This window comes from Phodopus roborovskii, unplaced genomic scaffold (genome assembly GCF_943737965.1).
Source record: "Phodopus roborovskii unplaced genomic scaffold, PHOROB, whole genome shotgun sequence".
Classification (NCBI taxonomy): Eukaryota; Metazoa; Chordata; class Mammalia; order Rodentia; family Cricetidae; genus Phodopus; species Phodopus roborovskii.
This window is the reverse complement of record NW_026126423.1, coordinates 2,912,076-2,931,096: the sequence shown is the minus strand read 5'-3', so window position 1 is coordinate 2,931,096 and position 19,021 is coordinate 2,912,076. Positions and strand designations below refer to the sequence as shown.

Sequence of the window (19,021 nt, the reverse complement as noted above, 5' to 3'; positions counted from 1 at the left end):
GCTATAACCTTAAAACATCTTATCTACCACTGTCTCACACACACAAAAAAATCCAGTATTTAAAATATCGTATTAGCAAATGGCTTCATTTTGACATCACGTCTTCTACTGACAAATGATGCCAAACAATACTCATGTTGAATTAATATGCATCACAACCTTTTATATTTAAAATTTATTTTGACTAGATACAGATATGATCTGTATATATACATACATATATATATATATATTTCATATTGTGTTTTAGAAAACCTCATCTTAAAAATGATATGCAAAAACAAACTATTCCTTTAGCACCCAAGGAAAAACTCTAAGGCAGGAGTGCTTCAACAATATGCTCATTTTAGATGTATCTTCATTTCCTTTGGAATCTTTTATTTTACTATTATCATCATCACCATCATAGTCATTATTACTAGGGAATACCATAATATGTCTCAGGCTCTGTATGGAAGGTTAGAGGACAACTTTCACGAAATCCAGTTGTATTATTACAGATTTTAATTTTTTCATATTCATGTAATGTTTTCTAGTAAAAGTGAAATTTTCATATTTGTTCTTTTATATTTTTAATATGAAGTTTTATTGAGAACAAAACCAAGAGGAAGTTTGTGTCTTTCTCCCTTTGCCATTACTGGTAACAATAAGACATAAATGTGCCCTTGATTTCATCATCTACATTTGCAGATTAGAAATACCAACTCAATCTGCAACATGACATTTCTAGAATATTTCAGAAAATATGGCATTTTAAAGTTCTGATTCCTTTATCTTTCTCTGACTGGAATAATGTAAAATTGATATCCCAGCCATGGGTATCTCCTAGCCAAATCTCACCTCAACCATGAATTTCTTCACAGTTTATCCATGCTTCTAACACTGTCTGCACAGTAATCCTCATGTTACCTTAATTTTAAAGTATGGACATCTCTTCGTTTCTTCTTACATTAAAAAATGACTACTAAATTTATTTTATCAGCTACATAATAATTGTGAGAGATGGCTCAGCCATTAAAGGCTAGACTTACAACCAAAATATAAAAGTAATCATATATATATATGAAAATATCCTGTTATTGTTTGAAATATAGTGTCTCGACACATAATGATTGTCTCATATTTTTCATGAAATCACACCTGTAATTCCTACCTTGAATATTCTTTGTAATTATGACTTGTTTCCCAATAAATAACTAAATCACTGATAATATTATGTCTCGAGACAGAATAAAAAACCACTGGATATAATGATGCAAATTAATCATGACTAAGAAAACAACTCCATAAACAATTTTTGATCTAGTCACTTAAAAATAAAATATTGACAGATGTGGCTGACTTCTAAAATATGTGTATAAGAATAAACACACTTTATATATACTTAAATAAAATTGGTTAGCATGCATGTTGGCACCTGTAATCTCAGCACTTAGAAAGCTAATGTAAGAAGATGGCAAATTCAGTGCCAGCCTGGTCTACAGTGAGTTCAAGGACAACAAAAATTCAAAAGAGAGACTGAGGCATTCTTCCCATCTCTGATATCTATAATCTTTAGAGTTGTTCTTCAGACACTACATATTAAATTCTTTGAAGAAAAGCCAGTGCACTGTATTTCCAGGCTCATGAGACCTAGTATATTCAATACTTTTAATGAAAATGAGCTTTTATAAAAATTGGGATTAACCATCCCAGTTTTTACATATATATTACCTAAGTATGTGAATTGAGAATAATAGCACTGGCTGTAATCAGCTCCAGATAAAAAGGCATTAATCTTGGGAAATAAATTAACACTCTCCCCCAAGCAACAACACATCATTAACATTATAGTGTAGAACCTGAAAGCTGGTCTATGCTTCATGGACCTTTGGAATTTAGTAAGAACTAAGAGCACAGTAATGTCAGAAGCTACACCCATAAAGTCACATCAACATGGCTGCCTAGACATGAGCTGAACAAGGACAATAGCAATAGACACACTAAGGGGAGAGAGTAAAGCCCAAGAGGCCTCAGCTGCTGAGAGATAGAGAAATAGTCTTTCGCAGGGAAGAGCACACCAACTGATTATGAAAACATACAAATAGCATTATACAGACTGAGCACACACACACACACACACACACACACACACACACAAACAATTAATGTAAAAAAGGCAAGAGAGAAAAGAGGTATGTATGGGAGAGTTTGGAAGGAGGAAAGGGAAGGAGAAACTTATGTAATTATACTAATATCAAAAAAATAAAAGATAGTATAAATAAAAAGAAACAAAAGAGAACTAAAGAGCAATCTGTATTATTTTTCCAACATTTTAATCACATGTGAGAAAGTGGACTTTAATAGAAAAATATGCACAATACAACACATTAATAAACCTTATATATATTTTACAATTTCAGAGAAATTGCTATGTGTCACAGTCTAATTAAAGTAAACATTCTGACTCTAAAATTTTGTACATTGCATACCTACTGTACTCAAATATTTCAATTCATGTGTGTGTGTGTTTGTGTGTAGAACTCCAGCACTTCAAGTGAAAGGAGATTCAGCCAGATGCAAAATATGAATGTCAGACAGGTAGCAGAATTGCTAAAGCTTAGCTTCATTTCTTTTTATGCTTTTACCATCAGTGGCTATTGATTAAAAATCCTGTCAAAGTTACTTCTCGAGGAATATTGACTATTTTGACCACTACTATGATGTATTAATATATATTTAAAATTGAAGTGACATTTTTATAAACTCTTAAGGAAAACAGCTTTCCTACTGCGGAGCCATTTGTTAATATGCCATAGAAATGCTTAAATCCTACTGTGAGAATGATGCACTACCTAGAAAAGCAAACTGAACCTTGTATGCTTTCTTCTACTAATTGGGAGACAGAATCACAGATTTTACTAAATCACAGATATTAACTAAATTTTCACAGATGAATACTATTAAAACTATTTAACTTCAACATAATCATCAACATAAGTATATAACTAAGCTTGAAATCTTATCTCTCTGTGTCTACACATATGTATATATGTTGTGAGTGTTAGCATGTGCATGTATGACAGCAGAGGTTGACACTCTATGTGTTTTTCTATCACTTTTTGCCTTATTTTGTGGGTGGTGAAGCAGGTGGGGACAGTGTCTCTCACAGAACCTGGTTAGCTAGACTGGGATTCTCTTGCCTCTGTTCCTCAAAGCTAGGATTACAGATGGCACAACCACCTGGATCCTTAAGTGGATGGTGGAGATCCAAACTCAGATCACATGCTTGTGCAAGAAGTACTTCATCTGCTGAGCTGCCCTCCCCCCGCCAGCCTCCTGCAACTTTATCTTTTGATTTAACGTAACATAATGACACATTGAAAGTTAGTTATTAAAGGTTTTGTTCTCAAACCACAATCTGAGTTAAAAAGAACTGTTAGCATTCTAGAGTTAGTGTTCATAAACAGAATATAGAATGTTGCATCCAGTACTGATTATATGGCTTAGTATGTAAAGATGCTTGCCACCAAGTCTGCCAACCTTAGTTGGAATCCATGAGAGACTCAAGTTGTTCTCTGTTCTCCACACATTCAGTATCACATACAAAATTAGCAAACACATACACGATAAAGAAGTTAAATGTAATAAAAAAGAATGCTTAGGCTATAGCGTTTACCCAGATCCCTCTGGTGTTAATATCATAAAGATTCCCAAGTGCTATGCCTCACAGTTGTGGGGTGCCTGTGCTGATAACCTTTTCTCCTTTGTCATTCTCCATGAGACCCTAACAAATTGTAGAAACATTATCTATTATTTTTAATAATAATAGGAAGATATGCTGTTAAACACCTTTATGTCTTACTTTTAAGTATATATAATCATACACACACACACACACACATATATATATATATAAATATGCAAGTATATACCAACTATTTTAAGAGTAGATTTTCTAGGAAAACAAAGCTAAGAACTAAAAAATAACTTTGAAGTCTCTTCCACGTATCACAATGTCTCCACCAACAAGAAAAAGTAAATACCACATGAATTCTAAATAGAAACTAATGATTATTTGTCAAACATTTTTCATTTAGCTTTTTTGTTTTAACTGAAGAAATAGTGTTGGAATATACTTGCTTCATATCTTTCTGAAGTATACAAATAAAATAACCCAGCAGAGAAAGATGGAACCTGCAGTGGCCCTTTTAAAGCTTCACTCTTTTAGTAGGAAAGAAACAAAAAACAAAGGCACATACATCAGAAACTTCTGACAGGGCTGACTCACATTGGCACTCTGTGCTTTTAATTGAGATAATGCAACTAAAGCACAAGTAGCTGTCTGTGCACTCTGGCTAACTTCTTCTACAAGCTGCAATCAGAGAGCCCTTTGCAGCTATGCTGTGCATTCATTGCCAGCCCCATGTCTAAGTCCTTCAACTGATAATCTTCCTGACCTCTGTGGCTGACAGTGGAAAAGATTCATTTTGGAAAGCCTGTGTTTCTTTCAGGTTTTCCAGTAATCCTTGAGAAGTAAAAGTGTTTATCCCTTTATTAAAAAATAGGATGGTGCAAATAGGTCTTGACTGCTTAACAAGGACTTGAAAAGATTTCCAGAGATTATTCTTCATATCTCACATTTGGCAATTACAGGTCCAGGCATCTTGTATTTCTATCAAAAAACAAATCTTAACACATGAGATATATAACAATTGTCAATATTTCAATACTATGTAACTGATCATAATGTGTTCTTGTGATGGTAAATGAAAATTCAAAATAAGCAGAGCTAAGACATATAAAAATAGTAGAGAACAATTTATTATCTGCAACCGGAAAGAACACAGAAGTTATTTCCAAAGCAATATTCTCCTTGGACAAAGAAAGCATGCATATTTATCCAGGGAGATTATATGTATTTATAGAGAAGCTGGCTTATTCCTAAGCATGCTCACTTTAAGATCATGGAAATGAAAGTGCTGGAGAGAAAAGTATATTTTAATGGCTTATTAATACAAAAAGCATGCCTCTGAAAGTGTCTAACTCGTCTAATGGTTAACAATTGGCCCTGAGTCATTTTATTCCCCACCTTTGAGCAGGTCATGGATAGTTATTATTCCCAAGGATGATAAGGAGGGATACCCTACCTCTGGATGACAGGGATGCTGTGTGATATGGATGCCCTACCTCTGAATGATGGGGATACTATGGATACCCCACCTTTGAATGATAAGGATGCTGTATCTTTCTAGTAAGAAAACTGAAACTTGATACTAAGTCAAGATAGGTATAATAACTACCCAGGACCACCTACAATCATAGCCAGAGAACATTATATTAGTATATTTGTGACATATATTTAACTGTTTCAAGGTACATTTAAAATATGAGCTAAAACATAAACTATCAGTAAATTAATATTTGTAATTTATGAAGATTGAAAACTAAATGTGCCAGAGAATACAAACCAAAACATAATGAAGCAAATAGAATAAGTTATAGAATATATTGCTATCTCTTATCTATAAATATATTATGTATTATTTTAAGTTTGGTTAAAACACAATACTATATACTTAGAAGGTCAAAGCTGCATAAACAAATATTTGAATTAGACTAGTAGGACAGCAAGAATAATTTATATTTTCAATTTCCTTATTACTTTAGTTCTTATTTTAGAGTAAGTGTAGGTTCTGGTACAAAGGAGTGCGCATTTTGAGACTCACTTGAGTCTTGTCTTTTATTGCTCTTTATTCTGGCACAATAAATTCAAGGAGTCATACTTTGTACTTAAAAGAAGAGTTCATAGTTAATAAAACTAAATAAATACTGTCCAAATAGTGCTAGGCTAATCCTGGCAGGACACTATTTTCCAAGTTTATAATATTCTGAATTTCCTCATTTATAGGAATGAAGTCTTACCTCTGTAGAAGGAAGCTTTGGGTTTTCATGTATGTGAAACATTATCAGATTTAAATTGTGTTTTATTGACAATTTAATTTTGACAGAGTATATTTTAGAGCTGTCATCTGGTTTTGTTTTTTCTTGGGAAGGGCCTTTTATGTAACATTTCAAAGGGTCTGTGATTGAGTTCCCTTTAGGGCAGTATCTATGTAGTTTAGGGTAAAAGATAAAGTTTTAACCAGCTTTTGTGATGTTTTCATACAGCTTGGCCCAGGGAGGATAATGTGATTGGTGTCCAACATCTAGGAAATTGTACCTATTGCTTATAAAATAAAAGCAAATCCATTGTCATTTTGGATGAATAGGGATAATATGAATTTGGAGATAAACTTTTTTATAATAAGTTGAATGGACTTGGGGAGAATTTAACAATTTTCTCATAACCAAATCTTTCTTTCCTATCTAATTCCCCCTGAGATAAGAGACACACTGTAAAGAATGATAGCGTGCCGAAAGGAGCCTTGGCAGGACAAAGGACATATTTTAAATTCAAAAGAGGGTCACTTCCTTCAACTACCAAATTTTTACCTCTCTTTTCCACCAGAAACAAAGATTGGTATATTTAGCAGGCATGCACAAGTTAGAGCTAGTAGCTGACCTTAATGAGAAGGTATAAAAAGCTCCACTGTATATGACTGAGAAAAAGAAAACCAGACATAATGGGGGCAACCGGGTCCCTTCTCCCACAGGAAAGAGCCCATTAGGGGCCCCGCGGCTTTTGGGCTCTGTTTTGAAGTTTACTATAAACTGCAAGGCTGTCACTGGTACCGTGGAGAGAAATGATCTCTGTCTATTCCTAGATTGTACCAGCAGCATGGATCACTGAGAAGGTGCATCTGGAAGCTGTACAGAAAGTTAACGTTTCCCCTTTTCTTAATCTGAGTGTTTTAAGATGAGTTATTGTTTCAGATTTTTTGACAGAGTTCTGAATAGGGAGCTTTCGCCTCATTAGAAAGAAACCTCTGTATAATAAACTCACCATGGGTCATTAATTATAAAATCGTTCTTGCTGACAATCATACATTTTAGCATTTATTGCAGGCTTATTCTGAATATCCATTTTGTCTGAAATTTGCCTACTCTGTATGAGTTCTGAGAAATAATGTATTAGACGCTCTTATGCCACTGGCAGTAGAAAAATCTTAATTGTCAAGCGAGGTTTGGCTGTCCCATGGGGTCCTCCTGGTACTGAACCAAATTATCTGGATCAGATCCTGCTGCTTCTAGCTGCTTGTCAGCCAACGGGAACACAAGCACCTAAGAGTGAAGTCATGACTGCCCCGTGATGTAAGGGGACACTTAAGAAAGCAGGGCACTAGGCAACATAGAAATTAAAAGTCGGAGGTTCAATAAACCATGTGTCTTCCCTCTCTTTGAATCAATGCTTTGTTTCGTCTCTGTTCTGTGCCCTCATTACAGGACAATATAGAGTGTATGTTTCTAATATTGAGCAAGCTCAGTATTTCTTTTACATATATCGATGGTAATCGGAGCTCTTCAGAGAAAATCTAGGTTCTGTTAAGGGACCGGATGGGGAGTGCTGTGGTCCCATCAACTGTAATCTGCTTTAAGATGGGAGTAGAAATTAATTTGGCTTTCTTCCTTCTGCTACTGTCCATCCTGCTGTGGATACACAATGATGTTGGACACAGCCTTTTTGGTAACTAAGAGGTCACTCTCTAGGAGCTGACAGTACTCAACCAAGATGATTTCTTCTTTCCTTTGAGTTATCAGGAGGAGGCAGAATGGAAGGCAACTACCAAAGGGGGCCTTACTTTTTCTTTTTACTCTTTAGTCCATACCTATGCTGTTGAAAGCCTCAAATGCAGTCTCTTCCAACTGAGATTAGCCTCTGACTATACAACTCTAGAAGGTTTCTTTTGCTCTTTCTTTCTTTCCTATTTTTTAAGTTAGAAGCACTAGGAGATCAGAAGTTAGCCTGTAATCTCCGGAATTACCTAGTTATCATCTTTTATAAATCAAAATTTCTTCACTTAAGCCTTATTAATTAACTTTAGGACAAAAGTCTTATTTTATGACAAAACATCATAAAAATTTATTTCTAATAGTTGCTTTGCTAAAAATACATATTTTTGTTCTTCAAATCTCTTTTTATATTTTCCTCACTATTTGCTTGTCCTTTTGGCTTTATTTTTATTCTTTTTTAAATTTATATATTGAAACACCATTTTAAGAAATTTCCAATTTAGATATAAGCATTTTCCCAAGAAAATGATCATTAACAGAATGTATTTTACAAAATTAGTAGCTTTTGTATGTAGAATTACATGTCTCAATGTGAATTAAATTTTTTAATAGCAACAATTTATAGTGAAGGCCCAAGAGAAAGGCAATTTTGAATTACCAGGTATATGTCAACAATATAAGTTACATGTGTCACATTTGTTAATAGGGCCAAATATATGTCACTTCTTTGAAACTTAAGAAGCTAGGGTTAGTTGTGGATGTCATTTTAAAACAAATGGTTGTGCTGAGCTCTCTTGGCCTCAGAGCAAGGCTGCTGTTGCCTCTGAGCTTTCCACTCAGAAATAGTTAACCATTGCAGGCTCTGGCTGCAGACTCTTAAGGCATCACAGAACTGCTCGACAATCCCAGCCTTGGATACGGACCTCTACTGATGCTTGATGCCTTATACAGACAGCCAAAAACAACAGTCACAAATGAGAAATATTTCTAAACAAATGTGCATTTGAACCATTTACACATGAACTGTACACATGAATCCCAACAAATAATATTTAAAGTTAGCTGGATGTTAGTGGCACACGCCTTTAATCCCAACACTCGGGAGGCAGAGGCAGGCAAATCTCTGTGAGTTCAAGGCCAGCCTGGTCTACAGAGCAAGTGCCAGGAGAGGCTCCAAAGCTACACAGAGAAACCCTGCCTCAAAAAACCAAAAAAACAAAACAAACAAACAAAAAAAAAAAGGCCTTTCTCTGTCTCTGAATGGTGTGATCTCCTGTTCGGATACATAGAAAGCAATGAACAGAATAACTTAGACATCTAATAAAGAGATATATCCCCAACCAGCTAACAACTCAGGCAAAACAAATGCTAACAAATCTGAAGACAGTATAAAATGATAATTAATGAAAGCAGAGGCCATGAATTTGAAAGAGAGAAAGGAGGGTAAGGGATGAAAGGGGAAGGGGAATGACGTAACTATATTGTAATTTAGGAAACACACATGCAAGCTACAAGGGAAAGTACTTTCTGAACACAGCAGGGTACATGAATGTGTGCAATCACAATGTTGTCAGAACATTTATTTTATTTTATTTTATTTTGAGACAGGGCCTCACTATGTAGCCCTGGTTAACCTTGAACTCACTATGGAGACCATGCTGACCTTGAACTCACAAAGATCTGCCTACTTCTGCCTCATGGGTGCTGAGATTAAATATGTGAGCATTGATGCCCAGCAATCCTTATTCTCCTCAAAAGTCTAAGGTAACCTATTTACGTCATATAAACTGGAAGTGTTTGGGCTAATTTAACAGTTTTATTTTATGTGCATGCTCACTCTCCTATAACCAACTTGACATCATGCCAATAATATATTAACACAAGCATACATGTAGAGAGAAAAATAAACATGTCCATCCGTATAAACATATACAAAATACGTTTTAAGCCAGGCATTGGTGGTGAATGCCTTTAATCCCAGCACTTGGGAGGCAGAGGCAGGCTGATCTCTGAGAGTTTGAGGCCATTATGGTTCCAAAACAATACAAAGAAACCCTGTTTCTAAAAACAAAAAGAAAACACATTTTAAAAAAATCACAAATATTTTATAACATATGTTTTAACCTTGTAATAAAATTATTATATTTCATTAATAAAATTAATGAATTTTATTAATAAAAATTTAATTAATGTAATTTTCTCAGTAGTTCACATCTATTTTTCTAGCCCCAACTCTAATCTCAAATCTGTTCTTTTCAAGGTTTAACTATCAGTTGTAATCAGAAATTTTGTCTCCTGTATGTAGCAGTAAATATAAGCATGATTTAAAGCATACTACAAAACAAAATGTCAAAGGTGATGCTTGCTATGAAACTACGTATCTTATGTATTAATTTTAAGAAGCAATCAGAAGAGAGGCATAGATATCTTTAGAAACAAATTTATTTTGTAATGTGTTTTAAAATGGTCAACAAAAATGTTGTAATCATGCTGTGGTGACTTATTTGTAGACACATTTAGGATAACTTGCTTTTACCCAGACATACAATACTACTTTTTATGTTTACCCTACATTTCCATTACATCCTTTAATTTTTTGAGGTTATAATATAGTTACATCATTTCCCACTTCTCTCTCTTCCCTCCGAACCCTCCCAAGTGTCCTCTTGGCTCTCTTTCACTACATGGCCTCTGGTTTCAATAACTGTTGTCACATGCACATAGGTATGTGTATACACATATATTCCTAATTACAATCTGCTCATTCTGCACCTTGTTACTTGTATGTGTGTTTTCAGGCATGACAGTATAGTATTAGACAATTAGCTTTTGTCTAATAGCTTTTTAAAAATACACATGACCTTTATTTTTACTCATGAAGCTCAAATTCAGTGACATGTAGAATTTTCAAAACTTTCAGCTAATTAAATACTCAGAAATACATAGGTCTTATTGCTGTATGTGTTTGTAATTTTTTTCCATTTATTGTTTTTTCTTTTTTTTTTTTTTTTCCTTTTTAATTTAAATTTGAAACAAGGTTGTTTTACTTGCCAATCCTGGTTCCCTCACTCTCCCATCCTCCCCTATCACCCCCAACAAACCCCAGCCCATCCCCTATCTTCTACCCAGGGAGGGTGAAGCCTTCCATGGGGATCTTCAAAGTCTGTCACATCGTTTTGGGCAGGGCCTAGGCCCTCCCTCATGTGTCTAGGCTGAGAGAATATCCCTCTATTTGGGATGAGTTCCCGAACTCCATTTGTATACTAGGGATAAATACTGATACACTAACAGAGACCCCATAGACTGCCCAGTCATCCTAACTGACACCCACATTCAGGGGTGTCTGGATCAGTCCTATGCTGGTTTCCCAGCTGTCTGTCTGGGGTCCATGAGCTCCCCCTTGTTCAGGTCAGCTGTTTCTGTGGGTTTCTCCAGCCTGATCTTGGCCCCTTTGCTCATCACTCCTCCCTCTCTGTAACTGGATTCCAGGATTTCGGCTCAGTGTTTAGTTGTGGATCTCTGCTTCTGGTTCCATCAGCTACTGGATGAAGGCTCTGTACAGTATGAGCACTTTTACCTGGTTTAAGTCAATGCATATGACTTGTTTCTTATTATTGCTTCTCCAACTCATTCTTGTCTCAAAGTCTTTCTCAAGCTTCTATCATGATCAACACATTTTAGTCACAGTTTTTACATACTTTTTTCTCATTTTATTAGTTCTTTTAAAATATCATAAATATGTTTGATCATATTCCTTTCCCAACTCTCCCCAGATGCAGCCCCTTCCCAATGCAACCAACTTTATATTTTGTTTTTGTTTTTAAACCCAAAGCCAATTTGTGATGTACACTTATTATTTGATGCACAGCCTTCCAGTGGAGAATAATTGACCTATTAGGGACTAAATCTTAAAGTGTAACTACTCCCTCCTCTCTCAGCCTCTCAAAATTGCCAATAGCGCCTCAGTCAATGGGTAGGATTTCTCTTCTTCACCTCCCCTCCATGCTGGGATTTTGTCTATCATGAGCTTGCACAGACCTTCTGCATGCTGTCAGAGCTATTGTGAGTATGTGCATACACCCCACTGTGTCCAGAAAGAATTGTTTCCTTATAGTTACCTACCAACTCTGATTCTTACAATCTTCTCACCCTTCCCATGGAAAAGGGGGTTTCTACATATGTGACCCATGTAGAGCTGAACATAACTTTCTTACTCTCTGCACTTTAAACACTTAAGAGTCTCTGTATTAATGACCATTTATTGAAAGTTTTATTACACGGGTTTTTAAAAAAAATGCCACAGGCTGTTGAGTAAAACTCAAAATATTAACTAAAGGGGTCTGGCTTAAAACTACTTTCAACTTTTGCATTATGCTGATTTCAAGTATATTGAGCTTGTCTATAGTTTCCTCATGTAAGACCCTCAGAATGAGGAGTCTTCCAGGTTCGGTCGGTACCCCAAGAACTCAATGTCCAGTCCAGTTGCTGCAAAATGCAAGAGGCTTTAATGAACAGGAAACGTTTGCACAAACGGGCTCCTCCAGCACGCAGGCTAGAGAGAAGCCCCCTCCCCTGGGCACAGGTGTTTTAAAGGCAAACCCACAAGCTTAGGGAGGGGGTGGGACCCTCTGTCCATTGAGTACCTGACCCTTTAAGACCAGATGGTCTGCTATTAGGGTCAATAGACCTTAGGGCCTCAGGGTGTGCTAATTAATCTTGTCTGGGCAAACCGGAATTGAAGCTATCTCTTTGTTTGCTAACGACCCTATTCACCACCTGCTGACTCACAAGAAAGGAGGGGCAGTGTGAATTCTTGTTATCTCAGGGCCTTGTGAGGGGAAGTTAGCAAATTCCAAGGAACAGATATTGGTTTCCAGGTTAGTCCTTCATTTCAAGTGTGTGTGTGTGTGGGGGGGGGGGGGTCTTTAACTTTACTTTTTTGTCTTTCACTCAGTGGGTAAAATTGACAGTAATTGATTAGTTATTTCTTTAATTACTAATACAATTACATGTGTATAACTTCTTTTAGCCTATAAATGCAAATGATGACATCTTTTCTCTTCAGTTTCTATTACATCTTTCCCCACACCTACAACTAGTCCAAGATAATTGGGGGGAAAAGAGAAAAAAAGTATGTTTTTGACTTACATTTGGCAAATATTTCATAGACAAGATAATATGAAAGAAAATATGAACAGGAATAACAGAAATATTGATCTTTAGAATATTGACATATACAGAGCCAAGTCATGGTGTTTTTGTGTAGTAATTATTCATAATTCTTCATATGAATATTCATGTATGTATTTATACTTAGTGTATGTAATATATTTTGTGTACATCAGAAGTCTACCTGATGGCAAAACAATGATAAAGTCTGAAACTAGCTCAAAACCTGTGATGAAAAAGTGATTAACAATTCTATAACCCATTACTTCATTTTTAAATTTTTAATTATTTTATTAATTTTTAGATAACATAGTTATTTCAATTTGTCTCTTCCATTTTCTTCCTCCAAAACCCCCATATACTATCCCTAGCTATCTTTCAATACATAACCTCTTTTTTCATTAATTGCTGTTCCATGGATATATATATATATATATATCTTTCTAAATACATAAACAAAGTTATTCACTCTATATAACATTATTTGTATGTATATGTTTATAGGCTGACCATTTCTTATTGGATAACCAATTGGTTAGCTCTTACTAATCTTACCATCAAAATAATGATCTCACTTGTATAAGAAATATATTTAGAAAGCTGAACCCAGACAAGGTAAATACAATGAAAAGGATCAATGTGGAAAACTTTTAATAATGTCTTATTTTAGTGACTGTTTAGATATAGTCACTGAGAGGGGAAAGAAAAATATTCTCTTTCATTGTTCAATTGTTAATAAAATGAACACACCACTGACACAAAGTAGAAAGTCTGAATCAGGTTGGAGACTGATATCTGCAATCTCAATATTTAGCAGGATGATAGAAGAAAATTAATTTCCTGAGCTACATAAAGCTAGGAGAGATAGAAATAGAGACAGAGAAGGAAGGAGGGAGGAAAGGAAGGAGGGAGGGAAAGAGAAAGGGAGGAAGGGAGGAGGAAGAGAGGGAGATAGGGAGGGAGGGTGGGAGGAAGGGAAAGAAGGAGGGAGGAAGACAGGGAGGGAGGGAGAGAGAGAGGGAGGGAGGGAGGGAGGGAGAGAGGGAGGGAGGGAGGGAGAGAGGGAGGGAGGGAGAGAGGGAGGGAGGGAGGGAGAGAGGGAGGGAGGGAGGGAGGGAGGGAGAGAGGGAGGGAGGGAGAAAGGGAGGGAGGGAGAGGGATTGCTTTTATGACAATCCAGCATGGTTTTGTGACAGGGACAATGAATAGGACAATCCAGCAAGGTTGAAATGACTATGTATAAGTGGGGGTATGTACCACTTGATAACTTCACGAGGAAACTGATTGTAACCTATGTGGGCAATCAGATTTTCCTTTGGGCCACCAACACACAAAGAAGGACATTGAGATTTATCAAAGCTTGGCCTTAGATTAGGCTCTTTTTTTTCCCAATTAGGTCTTATAACTTAACCTGTTTTTACTAATCTATTTTCTGACACATGGCTTGGTTACCTCTCTTCTGTACCATGTGTCCAAATTCTTCAGTGTCTTCTTGGCATCTCCCACATTCATCCTGAGTTCCTCTCTTTCCCTGTATTCCCACATATTCTCTCCAGCTACTGGCCATTCAGCTCTTTATTAAACCAATCACAACAGCCCATCTTTACACAGTGTAAACAAATATCCTGCAACATATGTGCACAGGTTCATATTAGACCACTCTGTTCTCTGATTAGAAATTTTCAGTTTTCTAACAGGAGTGTTCTAACACACTTCTAAAGTGCATAAAAACCATGAACACAAATACCTAGTATACTAGGAATCATAAACAACAGCCCACTCATGTATCCTCTGTCAGTCTCCTGACTGTTGGAGCCTAGACAAGATGGGGACAGAAAACAACCATTTTGCTACACTATTTGTATTTCCCCATTATTTTGCATTTAATTTATACTTAAGTAAAAGAAATAATTCTAACCAATACATAAATTCTAAACAGAAATTGTCCTTTTTATAGAGATTACCAGTTGGAAACTGGTTATACAATATCCCTAGGAAAAGATGAGTTAATACTGACTGATCATACATCTATTTTGGGACTGACTTCAGAAAGTTCATACCACCTGCCTCATATTTTTGGCCTGGTAATTATATGGCTTGCGTGGATAACAGTGTGTTGTCTCATAACTTCTAATCCACTGTCAGCAGGAATGGCATTTGTGGCTGTTTGTTCAGCATGGTGACAGACTGATTAGTATTGACTAATATCTTTATGTTTTCTTTGGCTTCTATTTTTGAAAGACTGTTTGAAAAGCACTTACTGAGTTTGAAGAAATCTGTCATCACAAAATAGAACAACTACAATTAAACCCTAAGATTGCATTGGGTTCAAGAAACTATCTGCTTAATTTTTAGTGGCTCAAGCAACTATTTGGATATGTTTTCAGTGGCTCAATCAACAACAGAAATTATCATATTAATGCCATAGTAGTAATCTATCCACTGAACTTCTCTTATTTTATTCATCTAACCACTGGAATGATAAAATCTAGATATACTTTTTCTTTCAGATGTTCAGCTTCTTTTTTTAAATAATTATAAAGGTATAATATACCAAATCACAGTTGGTGACATACATTCACTGACTTAGACCTGTCAACACTGTGAGATAATGCTTTGCATAAACTGATAGTGTAATAAAGACCTAAAGTATTTGACTTGATTGAAATTGTGGTGTCAAGTAAGTGGAAGAGACTGCTATGGATCTCTGTCTATCACTAAATTCAAGGAAAGGATCAATTGTCTTTCAATTGCCCTTTATAGTGCGTTATAGTTAAAGTGAATGTCATAAAAAGGGAGGAGATAAGCTTTTAGAGGTGAGAAACACCTCTAAAAGGTCTGGACAGATGGCTCAGAGTTAAGAGCACACACTTCTCTTATAGATATTACAAGAACACCCACTTCAACTGAATCACAACTGTCAACAACACCAGTTTAAAAAGGGTCCAGTGCTTCTGGATTCTAAGGGTACCTGCACTAATGTGCTCATACACACACAGTGACACACAATTGGAATCACTCCTGCCTCCAGACACTTTTTGCATGCACCTTGCTGTTTTGTTTTCTTTCGAGGTATTATTTAATTAGCAATAATCCTGTTTAGTACTCCTTTTCTGAATTCTCCCTCACACTTTACAGTAACAAGGAGTTTTTTCTAGAATTTTTGACATTGAGAAAGGGGAGCAAAATCTTCTGGAATATGTACATTGAATCACACATACTTTGGAGTATAAATAAATTATACTAATAAGTATTACACTCTATGAAAGTAAGTTGGTGCTTGAAAATGATTTTGAAGGCTGCTGAGTTAAAGAATAATGAACAGTGCAGATAAGCAGCAATCCTTCTCTATTACCAACAAAACAAAATTCCAACCAATAGCCTGATGAAGCTGTGCTATTGCCTGCTATGGTGTGCAGTCGCCTGTTACAATTCATATTTTACTACATCCTATAGAAGCAATCCAATCTTTGACTTTCAATTTCTTATAAACGTATAATATAGGGAACTTCATACTTTTCTATTCATTCATCACTTTGATGAGAATACATGATATCTACTTTCCTAGGTATATCGAGTGCAAATTATAAAGAAACATGACGATGTTCAACGAAATAACCCTGGACAAATCTGAAATCTGTCTCCTTTAACTCTAACCTACATTCTCCATTCCTATTATAGTGAGGAATTCCAGGTCTCACACACACACACACACACACACACACACACACACACACACACAAACTATAAATTGTGTTCAGACAGAATATCTTCCTTTTTGCTTCAGGGCCTATGGGATGATTGAAAATTGTATTCAAATGTTGTGTAAGCTTAATAATTTTAGTAAATTACCTTTTGATTTTCTTTCTTTTCCTCCACCTAGTTTCTGACCTCCCCTATAGCCAAACAAACTAAAAGTTCCCTATATCCCTCTTACTCAGTTCATCTCTTATCTTCATGGATCTTCCCTTAGTCATAGTTTGACTGACATCTAAAAGATTGACAGTGCTCTGTCCTACATATCAGAGTTTAGCCAGGGCTATTTCTCACTCTGCATTCTCTGAGTGTTTTATTTCATCTTCCTGACATAATTATCATCCATACATCATGAAATGAACTTGTGTGGTTCAATCTGGTTCCTCCTCTATGAGTAATATATTTACATAGTCAGCTGCATACTACACAACTTTGTTTTGACTATTTCACAAATATGTTAAACTCATAACATATAAAACTCTGAGTTTAGAGCCTGGCTTGAAAATGCATTCCTCTTTTAACTAACTACCCAGACATTAGTAAGTAGCATTTCCACTCACCATAGAGTGTAAGCATCCAGGTGCCACTATTCAGAAAAAGTCAATCTGGAACTTTCTCTCTTCTATCTAACCCTCATGCAATCCCTCGGTGAGTTCTGAAGACTATCCTCCCTAGAAATATCACATATCACACATCCCTGCTTCCTTTGAACTCCACTGCAATTCTCTTCGGGATACTTCCACTGCCTGCCAGGACCATCAGAGAAGACTCCTGAGCGGCATTCCCTAGGACAAGTCTTGTTATCAAATTCATTCTCCAGAAGCCAAAGTGATGTTCTTTTTTAAAATATATATATAAAACATTTTATTCTTATTTAATATGCATTGGTGTTTTGCTTGCAAGTGTGTATGTATGAAGGTGTCAGATCACTGGAATTGGAATTACAGACAGTTGTGAGCTGCCAGGTTGGTGCTGGGAACTGAACCCAAGTCCTCTGGAAGAGCAGCCAGTGCTCCTCACTGATGAGCCATCTTGCCAGGCCCGATGTAAGGTTCTTCAGATAAACATCAGTTCATGCAATCTGTTTATGATTTTTAAATAGTTTTTAAAATATATTTAGTAAAGTAAATCAAAACAAATTTCGATCCTTGAAAATAATGTATAAGACCCTATAGAATCTTATTATACCTTAGTAGAAAAACTTAATTTTTGGTAACTATCATACACACAGCACATTCCAGGTACATTTACTCCATCGAGCTTTCTTCCTCTTTAGTCATTCATATTAGTGTTAGGGCCTCCATTGATGTGAGAGTTTCTCTTCTTCCTTGACATTCATGAATTTCAGCTGGAACATTAGTTTCTCCAAGAGCTCATAATACTGTATTCAACAATCTACACATGATCATTTTCTCTAAAGAATTTGCCATAATTATAAATACATTCACATATTTGTTATTAAGTAATAAAAATGTCTTTATTAGGAGGAAAGAACTGTAAAAACAGAGCTTTTTTTTTCTATTTAAATTCATTACTGTATTACCAGAACCTAGGGCCTTTGTTTCTTTAGAAATACAGCATTATTATAAAGCAATTATGATCTAAGGATATAATATTAAATAAAGAAAATAATAGTCCATTTCAGTATATGATCTTATGTGGCTCAGACAGTTATTCTTTCTACATGCCTGATAACATGAAACAAATGGGTAATAAAGATTAATTGAATTTGACTGTAAAATATTTGAAAACATTTTATTTTGTTCATTTAAATAATTTTGGAATTCATACAGTGAACTTGCTATGCAAGTGGTGAAGTGAGGCTAGCTAAAAGATGGATCTTTCAGTTATCCACCAGCATAGAGCCCTCATCTAGTAGCTGATGGAAACAGAAGCAGACACCCACAGCTAAACACTGAGCAGAACTGGAGTCCAGATGCAGAGAGGGAGGACAAGACCAGGCTACAGAAACCCACAGAGACAGCTGACCTGAACAAGGAGGAGCTAATGGGCCCCCAGACTGGTAGCTGGGAATCCAGCATTGGACCCACTAACTGAACCTGGGTCTCAGTTAGAAGGCCTGAGCAGTCTAAGGGACCTCTGACAGTGGAACCAGGATGTATCCCTGGTGCACAAAAGGACTTTGGGAGCACATTCCCCATGGAGGGATACTCCCTTAACCTAGAGGCAGGAGGGAGGGTCTAGACCCTCCTCCAAATGACTTGACAGATTTAGATAACCCCTCCTGGAAGGCATCACCCTCCCTGTGGAGTCGGTGGGGGAATGGGATGAGAGGGTGGGGGGGCATGAGAGAGAAAAAGGGAGGGAGGGATGGAGAAGGAACTGGGATCGATAGGTAAAATAAAGAAAAATAAATTAATTAATTTTAAAAATTTCTCATAGCATGATTTGGGGAAAGCAGATGCCTATTGCTGTTAAATAA

At 36.1% G+C, this 19,021-nt stretch overlaps 1 protein-coding gene across 1 annotated transcript in view; it reads left to right on the top strand.

The window, feature by feature from the left end:
* Tacr3 (tachykinin receptor 3) overlaps positions 1-19,021 on the top strand; it is a 78,964-nt gene that overhangs the window by 37,132 nt on the left and 22,811 nt on the right. The window lies entirely within an intron of this gene.